General features: G+C 37.2%; 1 protein-coding gene across 4 annotated transcripts in view; it reads left to right on the top strand.

Annotated features, from left to right (window-relative positions):
* The first annotated feature begins 779 nt into the window (after positions 1-779).
* l1camb (L1 cell adhesion molecule, paralog b) overlaps positions 780-6,000 on the top strand; it is a 58,507-nt gene continuing 53,286 nt past the window's right edge. For all 4 annotated transcript variants that reach the window (XM_042751248.1, XM_042751246.1, XM_042751247.1 and 1 more), the window contains exon 1: positions 780-937. The gene's annotated coding sequence lies outside the window, so the exon portion shown is untranslated. The remainder of the gene's footprint in view (positions 938-6,000) is intronic.

The following is a 6,000-nucleotide window of genomic DNA, read 5'->3' as shown; positions in this document are numbered from 1 at the left end:
GTGTGACAAAGGCCCTCAGCCCGTCCCCCCACACCCACAGCTCCATCTGCTCCCGCTGCTCAGCAGGGGGTGGGGATGCTCATATTGGGTTTTTCAACCATATTCATGTTCTAGTGAATTACACTTTTATTAGGCCTTTTAGAATACCCATAGATGTCTAAATATAGATAGATGAAATTTCAGCCAAAAAAACAATAATCATACTCTTCACTCAAAGCCAACTCCATTGTAGCACACAAGAGTGAACCTCACAAAACTACTGTAGGTGACATCTCTCACTCAACTGGACAGAAAAAAAAAACACATTTTGTTTTAAAATCATCCTGTGTTAAGATTCCTTGTAGGCCTCGTTACATCATTTCCATGATGACGATTCCCATCCGATACGTGGCTTGCACTCATTAATATTCCTAAAATAAAGACACTGCCACCACCATTGTGTAGAAATAAATGTACCTAATATGTGGGTGTTACAGTAACAGGAAAATCTAACGAAGGGGCAGAGTGAGGCTGTTGTGAAGACAGTAATTAAGGGCTGTCCTCTCTGGAAAAGGCCTTGGAGAGTTGACTTTGTTTCTGCTGGAGTGCTCGGGGAGCATGCAGGGTAAGAAAAGGAAAAGCCCAAACCTCTCCATTGTGGCTCAGACAGAAGCAGAGAGAGGAAGAGAGGAAGGGAGGGGATGGGTGGAAGAGAAAGAGCAGAGAAAGAGATGATGTCACCTCTGCTCTTCCACCAATCAGAGGTGTGTGGGAGGAGGGCAGAGAGGCAGAAGGGTGTGTTTCCCCTCACTGCAGCATCCCAGCAGCCCTCAGTCAGCGCAAGGGATGAGCAGAGAGAAAGAGAAAGAGAGAAACACAGAGGAGACGGAGAACAAGGCGTGTCACCGTGCCAACAGAGAGGAGCCCAAAACCCAAAACCTTTACTCTGTCTGTGAAGGTAAGAGTCTTTGATCATTTCACAGATGTGTCTTTGTGTTTGTGTGTGTGTGTGTGTGTGTGTGTGTGTGTGTGATGAAAATACCTTGGTGATAAGGTGCCAAAGACAGCCTGAACACACCTTGGCCTGTGTGTGTGTGTGTGTGTGTGTGTGTGTGTTTGTGTGGGTGTGTGTGTGTGTGTGTGTGTGTGTGTGAAGGAGCTCGGCAGATTAAAGTCTTTTGCGCTTGGAGACAGATGGAACTCTTATCAGAAATAAAAGGGTGTTTTCTTCATTGCAGTGTGTCGTTAGTATGTCCAATAACTACCAATAATTGGGAATTATTTTGATAGAATCATTCAGAATAGTTCATCATTTGAAACATTATTACACAAGCATTAATGTAAAAGCAGGAAAATTTGTATTCCATTAAATTCTTGGGAGCAGTTTGCTGAACAGTAAGACATTGCAGCTCATTTGTTTCTTGTGTAATGCAGTCTTGAGTCCGTCTGACTGCTGCGTAACGGCACATTTGAAGAACACGAACTGAAATATCATCAGATACGTCTGAGTGAAAGATGTATTTTACAAATTCTGTGTTCTTTTAGCAATGCTCTCTGCTTTTTAGCTGTCTCCACCTATCTCTCTCTCTCTCTCTCTCTCTCTCTGTGTGTGTGTGTGTGTGTGTGTGTGTGTGTGTGTGTGTGTGTGTGTGTGTGTGTGTGTCGCTAGCAGGTGAACGGGCTCAGCCATTGTTTCTTCATGTGGCGTGGTTGTTATGATGTAGAACTATATATGTAAAATGATAATAATCTATTAGTAATAATCTATTTCTAAATTAAATTCCCCAGGATTAACTAAATTTCACTTTGATTTCACTGTCCTCAATTATAAGAAGGCAAAATGCTGAATCATAAGCATGTCATCACATAATTAAATACTGCACAATAAATAAATATGCCACTATATTTTGTTAAATTACCCATTATACTCATAATAACAACATTAAATAATACATATAATACAATTAAATAACATTAAAACACTACAACCACGACAGCTGAGGAATGGCGATAGATTTGTCACCGTCTTTCTCTCTCAATCTCTCTGTATTTTTCCTTCTTGGGGGAATTCTATTGTGTCTATATCTACTGAAGATGATGTTTTTAGTTTGGTTTGCCATTCATCGTTATAGAAGCTGACTTCTGTTTCTGACAACCCTGGAAATCTGAAGCGCTCCGTATTAGGGCTGTGCAGCGGAGGAGTCATTATAATCTGCAGCTGTAGTGACAGAATCATCTCTATCATGCTTGAACCGGAAGTGTGTCCAAACTAAATGAAAGTCTGTTTTTAGATTACTGTGAACATTTTCATTGATATTTAGTCATATTACCATCACACACTCACCGGTGCATTCATTTTCAAAGGTTTTTGTGTCTGCTTGTTAATGATGGATCTGTGGACACATTCACGTTGTTAGATTTGTTAGATTTGTTTTTATTTAGAAGAAAAAAGTTAAAATTAGACTTTAGAGAATGACTTTTAAGAAAATGGCACAGAGGGACCCTAGTGTTGTGTTGAAACTAGTGATATTATTGTTTTAATCCTTACTATCTCCATGAATTAGATGTATATTTCAGTCATGTTCACAACCTAATTAAGTTGCATTATTAAATTAGTATTCATAGTTTTGCCATAATAACCTTTAATCTTTAATTAAAATATAGCCACTAAATATGTAAATAAACTTCATGCCTGTTTATAAGTCATAGAATAATATAATAATATTTTTACAAAATATTATAAAAAGTCATAAGTCATTTATACATTCTGTAAATGTTTACCCAGGCCCCTAGCCAGCACATTTTGCAATAACAACTAAATGAGAGAATATTTCTATTTATTTAATATAATAACACATTGGCTGATGCATCGTTATTATGCACATGCCAAACTTATATTTAAATGTTACAATATGTCACTGCCTTAAGTAATGAGCCATTGGATCATTCAGTTTGTTGAAAAGGACTGATTTATTCAGGAATGAAGCAAGTGACTCATGATTTTGTGAATGGGCTATTGAATCATTCACTCAGTCAGTTTGTTCATTCAGGAACCAAACACCTGTGTAGTTTAGAGATGGGAGCTATGGATTTAATTGGAAATATTTTCATCATATCTGCTTTTTTCCCCAAGTCCAGTGACGCTTTGCATATTGAATCATTAAATATTTTTTAAAATATTTGATTTGTGTTTTGGTTAATATTAATGGAAATGTTTGGTCTGTCTGCAGGTTCAAAAACTCAACCATAAAAAAAAAAAAAAAAAAAAAAAAAAAAGAAAAGAAAAAAAAGAGTAGAAATTTTAGGTCCCGTGTACCTATTTATATGTATATGTGTGATTATGTGTGTGGTGGGAAAAAGAGTAGAAATTTTAGGGGGGGGGGGGGGTGTGAGTTTGTGTTTCTGTCCCTGCCATTCCTGCACAAGGTTGTAGCACTTTAATTCATAAATGTGATCTAATAAAGGTAAAGGGCAAGTATCAACTATGTTTATTTAGCTTGTAATCGGGGTGAAGTAAACATCTGTTGGGTATTTTAACATATAATTTCTGATTGTGCTGAATAAAACACCCAAACTGCATCGGTTCCACCAGACCCATAAACACTGGCTGAGTAACAAAAATATTACACCACACAAGGGTTAAACAATATTTGGTATTCAAATTGTTTGGTTTATGTTTATGGTTAGTTTTTGAGCCCTCTCCAAATGTCAGATTTCGAGCAGCCGTGCAGTCAGAGTTCTGTTATATTGTGCAACATCCTGAATCTAAAATGTTCATTAACTGGAAGACTGAGTGATAATATTTCACATGTCCATCATTTTAGCAAATAACAAATACTTTAGAAGTGAAAAAGGGAAACAATTACATTTTAACACATCTAAGATGTGAGGTTTGGGGAGAAGTAAATGAGAGACTCTCAGTGCATTCCGGTGAAACTTTCATGGGATATACAGTAGAGAGCAGACCAGAAATGTGCAGTATATGTTGTCTTTTTTCATATTGTTACAGCAGAAAACAAATGAAAAGAGAAAGAAAAAACAGGAGAAAAAGAATGCAGCGGCCTGAGAAGAGCTCTTGCAGTGTTTTACCACATCACATTAAAATACCAAGCGTTACGTTACTCTTCTGACATCTGAAAATAGAACAAATGACAGCTCATTCAGTTGAACTGACAGATAATGATTGTTTGTAGTGCAGCATTATGATTTAAAATGAGTTGCTTCAGTCTTTCTGAGTGGGACTTTCACAAACCGGAAGAACCTCCCATAATTTCAAACGCAACAGACTCGCTAGGAAAAAGGAGGATAGAGCAAAAACACTATACTGTTTCTGAACTGTAAGCCATTACTTGTTTTTGAACAAGAATCAATATCACATTTAGAGTCATGTTTATATTCGTGAACACAGCACTCTTCTTCCTCATCTGACATACAGTAGCACGACTGTACCATATGTTACAAATATAAAGAACAAGAACTCATACAGACAAACGTCACTGGCACTGCGTGAGTAAATGCTCTCATAGTGTGAGAACAGAGTCTGTAGCGTGAGAGTTGGCAGCCCTGGTTTTTACTTTCCTCAAAATGCTTCATCAGCATCAGATGACATGTTGAATCCTTTGAAGCTGAAAGAAGTCAGACATTACTGCTTGCTTTTTCAAAATTTGAGTCTTAGTTTTTAATTTGCTCAAAATGCTTCATCGATATAACACGTTTTGTATATATATACTGTACATTCATATATTTAATTCAAATAGTTACTACTTAAAAGACGGAGCTGCACAATATAACTGTCCCCAAAAATCTTGAAGTAATCATTACATTCAGTCATTACAGAATTACAGACAGGTGTGTTTTTTCAGGAATAGACCACATTACCAAAACAACTGCAACATCGTTCACAATTCCTTCTCTCATGTTCTGCAGAAGAAAGAAGCGTGACACATGAGGACGGGTGAATACCTCAAAAAACTATTCTTTTAAAGAGATGCCAATTTTTATCAAAGAAAAAAAGGTCTTTTTTTCCCAATGAATGCTGTCTTTCGTTCACCAAACTTTATTGACTCATTGTCTTCATCTACGTCTGCCTCTGAGTCTTTCCACACATTCACTCTTTCACGTCCTCAAACAGAAAGGAGTCTTTGTTTTCTTCATTGACTCATTTACTCTGAATAACAGTGAGCATATCAGCAAGTCCCCAGAGTGCTTCTGTGTTTCAGTTTTTTAATATATATATACTTTCAGGAATCAGCTAATGGAGAAACAGAACTGACACACTGTTAAATAATAATAATAACAACTAGATTTTACAAAAGTGTCATAAGGTCAGTCACATACAGAGGAGCTCTCTTATTCCCTCGTCGCCTGCGTCCCAAGTCTGTCCTGTCTTTCAGTGTTCTTCTGTTATTGAATGTCACGGATCCTCCCTGTGTCCGGAGAGTCAAGTCATTTCTGTTATACGCTACAAAATTCCTTTCAAGCATCCAAACTCTCTTTCTTCTTTTTTTTAGAAAGGTTAGGCTTTCTTTCCGTTAGACTTATGTAGTAAGTGTTGCGAATTTCACTAAATGCCTCTCTTTTTTTGTCCTCAATACTCATCTTCAGTCAGCTACACTACAGCAGCTGTAGAGTGTAATGTCTCGAGCGCTTCATGGAGTCATCATTTGAGTTTTTTTAATACTCTCACAATATCTCTGAACTGAACCCAAACCACAACAAACTGTTTACTGTTGTTTTTCAGTTGTTTGTATCACTGAATCACTACAGTATTCTCTTGTTCATCACTGTAAAGCTGCTTTGAAACAATCTGTGTTGTATAAAGCACTACAGAAATAAAGGTGACTTGACCTGAACTCTGCATACATTATATTTACATCACTTTGTGTTATTGTGCATAGTAGTATATGAGTGGGACAAGCCTTTCCAAATCATTGCAATCAAAATGATTACTTTCAGCATTTCTCAGTGCTGTAATTGGAGTTTCTGTTAGAACAGTATAATCTGCTGGGACTCTATCATCTC

Source organism: Cyprinus carpio, chromosome B23, assembly GCF_018340385.1.
Source record: "Cyprinus carpio isolate SPL01 chromosome B23, ASM1834038v1, whole genome shotgun sequence".
NCBI classification, from domain to species: Eukaryota; Metazoa; Chordata; class Actinopteri; order Cypriniformes; family Cyprinidae; genus Cyprinus; species Cyprinus carpio.
The sequence above is the reverse complement of the archived record's forward strand: the minus strand, read 5'-3'. Positions and strand labels throughout refer to the sequence as shown.